Source organism: Podarcis tiliguerta (genome assembly GCF_965153285.1).
Source record: "Podarcis tiliguerta genome assembly, chromosome: 2".
NCBI lineage: Eukaryota > Metazoa > Chordata > Lepidosauria > Squamata > Lacertidae > Podarcis > Podarcis tiliguerta.
In genome coordinates, this window is record NC_139535.1 from 121,100,130 (window position 1) to 121,110,678 (window position 10,549).

Here is a 10,549-nt window from a genome sequence, read left to right on the forward strand (position 1 = left end):
ATTTTCCCACACAGGCCCATGCCAGCCGCGTATTTCGACGACTGGCTTTTCACACCCACATTGTCAGCCAGCACGTTCCAGGGGTTCACCTCGGACGAAGAACCGGCACTAGAAACACGTTCCCCGGAGGGATCACCCTCGGGGTCTGCCTCAGACCGTTCTTATTGGTGGGACGATCGACCAGAGGAGCGGTGGCGCAGGAAGTGGCTGGGGGGTCCTTGGCAGGCAACGTCCCCAGAGGAGACCAGGGGAGAGACGGACGTGTTGGGGGAGGACCTTGGGTTCGAGCACGGCGGCAAAGAGATGGAAGCAGAGGAAATCGAGGTCGGCGGGAGCACAGAGGACGAGCCGGACTTATCCGGCTGGATGCACGCCACGGGGGACGAACTGTATCCGGCATTCACCCCCACAACGACGGAGCACCCAGCACCCACACCTGAAGGAGGGGAGGGGGGAAGGGGGGGCTTCGAGGGGGGGATGGATGTCAGGGGTTCAGGAGCAGAGGCACAGGAAAGGGAGGAAATAGAGAGCGAGGGGGAGGAGTCCGAAGGAAATGTTAGCGATGACAGCGGTCCGAGGTCTCTGAGTCTTTCCAGCGAATCGGAAGATTCACAGAAAGGGGCTCCCATGGTCAGGGCAAGGGGGGTGCCTAGGGGGACACCCCAGGAAGAAGGGGCCAGAGGGGACTCAGAGAGCAGCAGTTGGAAATCAGGACCAGCGTCCACACCAGAGTGCAGTAGGGGGGAGGAGTCCCAGGCATCGGGATCAGGCGGCGCACTGCCAGCGAGAGGACATGAGTCAGGATCGGCCACGCCTCCATCGGGGAGCGAGGAAACGGTCGAGAGGAAGGTTGAAGGCTGGGCGCGCGCGCCAAGTTCAAATGTACAGGAGGGCGGCGCAGTTGGCAGCCCGGATAGGGAGCCAGGTCCCAAAGCCCGCCGAAAAGAGCGGGAGGAGTCAGGGGGGTCAACGTCAGCGTCAGAAGAATCCAGGAAGGAAGGGACCCCGGGGGGTAGCAGGACCCAGAGGAGAAAGGAGAGACGGAAGAGGTGGAGTAAGGCTAGAATCTTAAACTGGTGTACAGGGGGCGGAGATTCAGATGGAGCTTCGCCGATCTAACCCTAGACGTAGAGCTGGGGCGCTGCGGCTTGAAAATGGAAACTGTACTTCAATAAAGACTTTTGTACATTACTACCGGCTAGTGTTGGTCCTCTGTGAGCTGGGACCTGGAGCCAGCTCTGACAATAGTCTTCACCAAAACGTTGTGAAAATCCCTGTGCTACAAGTCTAGCTTTGTAGTGCTGCACTTCTCCTTCTGACGCCTTCTTAACCTTGAAAACCCATTTACTGCCAATGGCCTTCTTACCAGGAGGCAGCTCAGTGAGTGTCCAGGTCTTGTTTTGATGCAGTGCATCCATCTCCTCCTATGCGGCCTTCCTCCAGAGACTGGCTTCAGCAGCTGGCATCTCCTGTATCTCTTCCCTGCTCCTGCCAACATTCAAAAGCAAAAGCATTCATCTCGGTCCCTGCTCCTGCCAACATTCAAAAGTACGTCAAAGTGCAAGTAGATAAATAGGTACCACTCCAGCGGGAAGGTAAATGGTGTTTCCATGCGGTGTTCTGGTTCGTCAGAAGTGGCTTAGTCATGCTGTACACTGGCTCCCTCGGCCAATAAAGCAAGATGAGCGCCACAACCCCAGAGTCAGTCATGACTGGACCTAATGGTCAGGGGTCCCTTTACCTTTACCTTTATTACTTCCCTTGATCTGGATACTAGACACTAAATTTGATTCTCAGCTTCTTGCCCTGCCAGATATACCTTGAAAGCACTCTTTGCCACTCTTTAAAAATTACTATCCCCTTTATTATGGGGATAGTCTGAAACAAGAATAACATCTTTGGAAGGACACTCATTTTTATCGTAGAGATTCTTCCCCAAAAAGATAATTTCTATCATACTTTGATCCATATTTTTTGTAATTATTTTGGTTTTCTTCTTATTTAATCTGAACCCTGCCACATTTCCAAATTTCTCAATCTCATCCAAAACTTCTTTTACACTTTCTAGTGGTTCTTCAATTGTAATTACCAGATCATCTGCAAAGGCTTTTACTTTATATTCGTTCTGACCAACTGTTACCCCTTCTATTAATTCATTTTGTCTCATTGACCTTAAGAAAACCCCTAGGACCATTATAAATAGTAATGGTGAAAGTGGACATCCCTGTCTGGTTCCTTTTGTTATTTTTATATCTTCTGTAGTCACATTATTTACAATTAGCTTTGCTTTCTGTTCTGTATAAATTGCCTTTATCCCATTAAAAAACTCTATCCCCATGTCCATAAACTCCAGATTCTTCAACATAAAATCCCAAGCAATATTGTCAAAGGCCTTTTCTGCATCTACAAACATTAATATAGCTTGTTTCTCAATCCTAGCAGTCAGATACTCCAAAATATTAATTACATTTCTTATATTATCTTTCATCTGCCTGCCTGGAAGGAAACCTGCTTGATCTTTATGAATGATTTCTTGCAATCATTTTATAATCTGTATTAAGTAGTAAAATAGGCCTATAGTTTTTAACGTGTTAAATCTGAGTCCTGTTTAGGGATAAGTGTGATGAATGCTTCTTTCCATGTTTCTGGGATGCCTCTTTCTTTTAAAATATTGTTCATATCTTCTTTCAATGGTAGCATTAAAGCATCTCTCATTTCTTTATAGTAGCCTGCTGTGAAACCATCTGGTCCTGGGGCTTTCCCTCTTTTCAGTTCTTTTATAACCTCTTTTATCTCCTCATTTCCTATTGGGGCATTCAGTTGGTCTTTCTTTTCTGCCGGGATCTTCTGCACCTCCCCCCCCCCAAAAAAAATCGTTCTATTTTCCTCATATTATTTCTTTCTCTGTTTTTATATAATTGTCTATAAAAGTCCAAGAATCCTTTTCTGATTCCTTTCGGGTTATCAATCTCTTCTCCATTTATTATAATTTTATTAATTGTGTTTTGCTCCTTTCTCTTTTTGATTTGCCATGCAAGCCACTTGCCAGATTTGTTCGCGAATTCAAATTTTTTTTGTTTTAGCCTTTTAATATTCAGTTCTATTTCTTTATTTATAATCATTGCAAATTGTGTTTGCAAAGTCTTTATCTCTTGTTTTATTTTTGAATTATTTGGTTTTTTGATAAGCTTTTGTTCATTGTCCATTATCTGCTTTAAAATTTCTTTTTTCCCTTATTCTCTATTCTTGTTCAGTGAATTCTGTTGAATAAAAAAGTCTCTCATCACTGCCTTGCTTGCGTCCCATACTACACTCATCTTCGTACCTTTATTACTATTATCCTCAAAGTACTCAGTTAATTTCTTTCGTGCTTTTTCTATCATTTTTTGATCGTCTAAGAGGTAATCATTAATTCTCCATCTAAAAGTTCTTTCCTCAAATCCTTTCAATTCCATTTTTATTGGATTGTGATCCGAAATTATTCTTGGTTGAATCTCAATTTGTAGAATTCTTGGAGTCAATTCGTTCGAGACCCATATTTGATCTATTCTTGACATTGACTGATTCGGTTCAGAAAAATAAGTAAATTGTTTCTCCAATGGATGTCTGAGTCTCCAAATATCAATCAAATTATAGTTCTTAACCATTGAGAAAAAAGTCTTAGGTAGTTTTCCTTCTTTGCTTATTCCATCTCTTAGTTTGTCCATCTCCAATGAAACCACTGCATTCATATCTCCCATTACTATAATTTTCTGATCCATATACTCAAATAGTTTTTCTTCTAAGGTTTTGTAAAAATCAGTCTTGTTTCCATTAGGTGCATAGATCCCGACAATTATCAAACTTTCGCCCTGCCATTTGATCCGTACTGCTATAATTCTTCCTTCTTCATCTTTGAAGATTTGTTGTGATTCAATTTTACTTTGGATGTATAAGACTACCCCTCTTTTTTTCTCTTTATCTGAAGATATAAATTCGTTTCCTAATCTTTTATTAATCAAAATTTTCCTGTGTTTCCTTGTGACATGTGTCTCTTGTAAACATATAATGTCCAGCTTTTTCTTTTTTAGAAATTGTTCGATTTTATTCCATTTTTGTCCTCATTCATCCCATTAATATTCCATAATTTTAGTGCCATATTGTTTTTTTAAAAAAATAATGTTTATTGCTTTTTGAACAATTTAAACACTACAAAACCAAATAAAAACAGAAAAAAGAACAATACAATACAATATAAAGACACTACATAACACTAAACACATTAAACTAACAAAACCAAACAAAAACAATTTAAAACACTCAAACAATTTCAATATCTTATCTTTCATTCACTTATTTCACCGACCTCCTCACACCTCCCTTTTTGTATTCCACTTCTGTCAAATGTTTCAGCAATTCCTTTCCATCTTCCTCTGTTATCTGTCCTATAATTATCCTAACACATTCTAACCTTATTTTACCTTTAAAATTCCATTAATCTATTTATACTTAAATCCTTATAACATTTCTACTAAAGCCATATAACTTCATTCCAACAATCTTTTAACATTCATTAATTTTGCAGTATTTCTGTAAATAATCTTTAAACTTTTTCCAGTCTTCTTCCACCGACTCCTCTCCCTGGTCTCGGATTCTGCCAGTCATTTCCGCCAGTTCCATGTAGTCCATCGGAGCCTGCAACATCATCATGTAATTACTCTGATATTCCTCCAACTGCACCCAATGCTTGCTCTTCTTCTGTTGGTAGTGATGGTGACACATTCACTGGAGGGTCCAATCCAAAGGATAGTGCTGATATATCCAAGACTTCCCTGTTTGGTGATCTTCTCTCCAAAGCTCTTTGTTCTAACTCTCTATCTGATGATCTTCTATCCAATGATCTCGGCTCTTTTCCAAGTCCCTTCTGCAAATCTTCTTCGTATTTATACAAAAACTTTACTTTATCTTCTGCTGATCTTATTTTTATTTTCCTTCCTTTGTATCTGAAAGATAGACCTTGGGGAAACTCCCACCTAAAGATGATTTTATTCCTTCTCAGCAGGGCAACGATATCTCCGTAGTTAGGCCTAAGATCCAAAAGATATTTCGGAACGTCTTTGAAAATTTCTACTCTTGATTGTTGTACTTCCAGATTCTTTTGGTAGTGCCAACCCAATATTCTATCTCTCTCTTCTTTAGTTCAAAGGGTAATCAAACAGTCTCTTATTCTATTCTTCTCTTTTCCCCCTCCTCTTCCAAGTCTGAAGGCCCTCTCCTTGAGCCAAGTCCAAGCTCCAAAAGTCAGCAAATTCCTGTGTGATAAAGTCTATCAAGCTTTCCTTCTCAAATTCAGGTAGGGCTCTGATCCTCAAATTCGTCTGTTTTTCTTTAAGTTCAATCATAGCCAGCGTCAGCTTATGTTCATCAAGTTGCTTCTGTAAGGCTGGGACTCTCTCATTCTCCAGTTGTGTTACTTTACATTCAGCCGCAACTGCTTTCTCCCTGGCTTCCTCCGCAGTTTGCCGTATCAAAGTAGATTCCTGTATCGGTTTCTGAATAATTTCTGTATTAGTATTTACCTTTTGTCCCAGATTGTTTATGCTTTCTGTATTTAAGTCGATTTTAATAGTTGTAGCATCCTCTTTTGCATTTATCGCATCTGTTTTCCTGTTAAGCTGTTCCAGTGAATCATTTGTCTTACCTAGTGCAACTGCTAAGGCCTCTTCTGTCAACATTCCTCTTGGTTTTGAATGTACTGTTGCAGGAGCAGCAACAGGAGGAGGAGGAGGGCCTGATGTTGAAGCCCTCCTGGTTTGCTGCCAAGTCTTCCCAGACCTTAAAGTTTTTTCAGTAGTTAGCTGATCTGTTTTTTCCTTTCCATTTGCCATAACACCTAAAAGATTCAAGGTCAGTCCCAGAGTCTCACAGTTTTTTTATCTTGCAGCTGGAAATTCCCCTTGCCCAGCTCTTGTAGAGCCACCAGTTTCAAAAACTTCCACTAGAGGGAAACAGTTTCTATTTATATTAGCCAGTAATGTCCTTTTTTTAAAAACACACAGTTCAAACAAAGTTAGTTTCAATTTTCGGCTACTTTTACTCCTTTTTAAAAGCCGCCAGAGACAGTAGAAACAATGTATTTCTCTCTTGTTTAGACAGTAGAAACAATGTATCTCTCTCTTGTTTAGCTGGCTGTCAGTGAACGTTCTAAGCACTGTCAGTCCTGCTAGCAGTCCGTTTCCAGGGTCAGAGCGGCTGTATTTTAACTCTCATCACTCTCTCTTACAAGCACACTCAACCCACAACTCCCCCCCCTCTTCTCCTGCCTCCACGGGGGGCTTAATGCTCTTTTGTCAAAGTAAATTTAGTCCTTTACAAAAGGCTTTCCAAGACTTCAGCTTGCAGTCTCATTGCTTCAATCTATTTACAAAAGGGGAAGGCGGACTTCCTGTGTTGAACCTCCCCGCTTCGATATCAAATTAAATGTTTAGAAATCCAATCTTCCCGTTTCAGCTCTACTCACGGATAGTTGCTTTAAAATCAAATTGTCCACAGGAAAAAGTAAGTGCTCTCCGGCAACAGCTATGCGGCTTCGCTCCGTGTAGGTTGGGATCAGTGTGTGTAGGTTGGGATCAGTGTGTGTAGGTTGGGATCAGTTATGATCAGCACCACCATCAGCCCATTCCCAACTAGGTTGATAAGGTAGACCAGGCTTCCTCAACCTTGGCCTTCCAGATGTTTTTGGCCTACAACTCCCATGATCCCTCGCTAGCAGGACCAGTGGTCAGGGATGATGTAAATTGTAGTCTCAAAACATCTGGAGGGCCGAGGTTTAGGAAGCTTGAGGTAGACTGCCAAGAGGATCCAGAAGAATACAACCTGATCCAAGGGATGGTTGGAGAGACCAAGCAAAATAAATTCAGTCACCAGTGCATCACTGCTGTTACCCATGGTCTTGGCATCTCCTGGGAAAAGCTCTGGCTTCTGGGCTGGGAAAAGATGAAAGGATGGTGATTTTTTCTTTAGCAGGCTGTTTGATGAGTGAAGACCATCTGAGTCATTTAAAATCATAAGCCTAGCAAGACCCTGACTAGAGTTTACATGCAAAATAAAGCTATTTGAAGGCTGTGACAACCTCCTTCATCCTTTCCTCTTCTTCATTTGCTTATATATTATCTCCCTCTTTCTTTCCCCCCCAAATTTCACAGGATGAAGGGTAAATGTTAAGCAAAGTCTACCATAAATTTTAGACAGCATCTTAAAAAGCAGAGACATCACCTTGCCAACAAAGGTCCGTATAGTAAAAGCTAAGGTTTTCCCAGTAGTGATGTATGGAAGTGAGAGCTGGACCATAAAGCAGGCTGATCACCGAAGAATTGATGCTTTTGAATTATGGTGCTTGAAGCTACCAGCATGAGTTTGACCAAACTGCAAGAGGCAGTGGAAGACAGGAGTGCCTGGCTTGCTCTGCTCCATGGGGTCACGAAGAGTCGGACATGACTAAACAACTAAACAACAACAACACCATAAATTTGTGCGATGTGAAACACATAGCAGTCAAGAACAACATTCCTAGAGTGGACATAAGGAGGAATGTTTGCACCAGCCAGTAGGTAAACTTCCTGTTTCCTCCTGGGCTGGGGCAAACTTCTTCTGCATGTGACTAGAGGTGGGTGTGACCTTACCTGCCCAGGTGACACAGCCCTCTCTCTCTGACTCCATTCTTCGATGAAGCAACATCTCTTCAGCTAGAGATGCCCTGTTGGCTTTCAGCCAACAAGGGACAAAGGAACTAACTCGCTTATGGGATAGTTCCACATGTATATATACTTTTGTAACCTAAGTCTGCCTTCAGGGATCCAATTGTGAACTGATGATACTGTGAGTAAACTTTCTTTTACTGACTTTAAATAAGATTGTCATGTCAAAACATATGGAGGGCCGAGGTTGAGGAAGCCTTAGCAAAAGCATTGCAGACATGGGCAAAGCTTGCAACAGTAATCCTGTATCTTCAAAAATTAGTATTCAGTGCACTGTAATTTGTCAAGTACACTATAGATACTTTCTCAACATAGTTGTGGAACAAATACTGTAGATTAAGAAGCATAATCCTTGATTCCGGGTTAGCTGAAGTGTTGAATTCCCTGTTATCAATACACACCAAAGTAATTTTGTTTTGGACACACAATCCCTCAGTTACACACAATTACTGGGAAAGCATCTTTTCAGCTTTATAATCTGTGTGCCTGACACTCAGGACTTTATACAGGGTGAGTCCTTTAAAAGAGGCCCCGTGGATACAGAGTACATATGCGGAAAGATGCATAGAAAAGGAAGCTACTGAATTCAGAGGCAAGCTCCACTCTAGATAAGAACATGAAAAATTTTGTAGGCACTATGTTGAATTAATAAACCCTTAAAACCTCCCAATCAGGGCTGGTGTTATGGCTTGGTCTCGCCCACAAATGCGAGACAACTCTGGCTGTTAATTATTTCAGATTTATTGCTAAAACAATGAACTAGGATGCAGCTCCTCTACTCATCGTCCTCCCCAGAAGATGGAGTTGTCCAGACTGAGCTCCTCCCCCTTCCCCAGCACGGAAGCCCCCACCTTCTCTTCCAGTATCGTGTCTTGGCCACTTTTGAGATCCTATGAGATTTGGGAGAGAATATGTCCTGCATTCCAACATCTGGCTCACTCTGTCATTCTGGCCCTGTTTTTCTTCTCCCCTTTGTTTAGAGCTCAGATTACAGCTGCTCTCATAGAATCATAGAGTTGGAATAGACCACAAGGCCATCGAGTCCAACCCCCTGCCAAGCAGGAAACACCATCAGAGCACTCCTGACATATGGTTGTCAAGCCTCTGCTTAAAGACCTCCAAAGAAGGAGACTCCACCACACTCCTTGGCAGCAAATTCCACTGTCGAACAGCTCTTACTGTCAGGAAGTTCTTCCTAATGTTTAGGTGGAATAATCTTTTTTGTTGTAGTTTGGATCCATTGCTCCGTGTCCGCTTCTCTGGAGCAGCAGAAAACAACCTTTCTCCCTCCTCTATGTGACATCCTTTTATATATTTGAACATGGCTATCATATCACCCCTTAACCTCCTCTTCTCCAGGCTAAACATGCCCAGCTCCCTTAGCCGTTCCTCATAAGGCATCGTTTCCAGGCCTTTGACCATTTTGGTTGCCCTCCTCTGCCCTCCCCCTCCTCTCTGTCTTCTGCTGCTAACTGTCCTCTCCCTATGCCTACTTCTTCTCCTCCTGTCAGCATCTGAGCTTTGCTGACAACACCCCCTCCTCTAAGCCCCCCTTCCTCCTCCTCCTCCTCGGTGTCACTGCCAGTTACGGAGGGCTCTCTCTCTCTTTTTTGTTAAATCATTTTTATTAAATTTCCAAATAAAAAACATCAAATTAGCGTATCAAATCATAATCCAATTAAAATAAAAAAATACCAAATTATAATCCAAATTATAATTATTAATTTTTCGGGACTTCGCATAGCCTGGACCTTGAAGCATAGCTCCAAATCTCAATCCTGCCTCTCTTCATTGTTTCCATAATTCCACATCTATAGATGGCAGTTTGTCCTCCACCCCCGCCCAATATGACAGTTTTGGCTGGGATGCCCCAGTTTGGTTGTTGGACTCCAGCTCCCATCCCCCCAGCCAGCATGGTCAAGGGTCACGGGGTTATGATAGCTGTACTACAACAGCTTTTGAAGGTCCACAAGTCATCCCCCATACTGGTTTAAGCAGTCCTAGTGTATAGGTCATTGGTGGCCACCCTAAGTCATTGGTGTCACACATGGCACAGGATTTATCACATGCTTGGATATGTGCAAAAGGACCCTTGGGCCAATGCATGGTCAGGACTGGTGCATCATCATCATCATTGCCTGTCCTCATTGCTAAGCTGCCTTCAAAGTCTGGCCAGTGAACTAGAGGCAAAACACCATTAAATGAGAGGTTTGTGTGTTCTATTACAGGTCATTTCCTGCTTGTGGAATACAAACTGGAAAAGACTGGCCACCACTGATTTAGGATCTCTGGCCATGAAGTCTTGGTCAACAACATTGGAACTCTGTATGCTGACCACTCCGTATAGTTTCCCCCCTCTATATATGTTTTATATTGTACAAGACCTCATTGTCTTGTACATGAAGGGATAAGTTATAAGAACAGTTATAAGATGGCCAAGCATGCAAAAGGAAGGGAGATAGTGGTAATGGGGGACTTCAATTACCCAGATATTTGTTGGATGTCAAACTCAGCCAAGAGCATAAGGTCAAACAGATTCCTCACTGGCCTTGCAGACAACTTCATTGTCCAGAAAGTGGGAGAAGCAACAAGAGGAACAGCCATTTTAGATCTGGTCCTAACCAATGTCGATGACCTGGTTAATGGGGTAGAAGTGGAAGGATCATTAGGCGCAAGTGATCATGCTCTTCTGAAGTTTACTATACAACGGAAAGGAGCAGCCAAGCATACTAGGACTCAATTTCTTGACTTTAAGAAAGCCAACTTCATAAAACTTAGGGAAGTGCTGGGTGAGATCCCATGGACAGTAATAC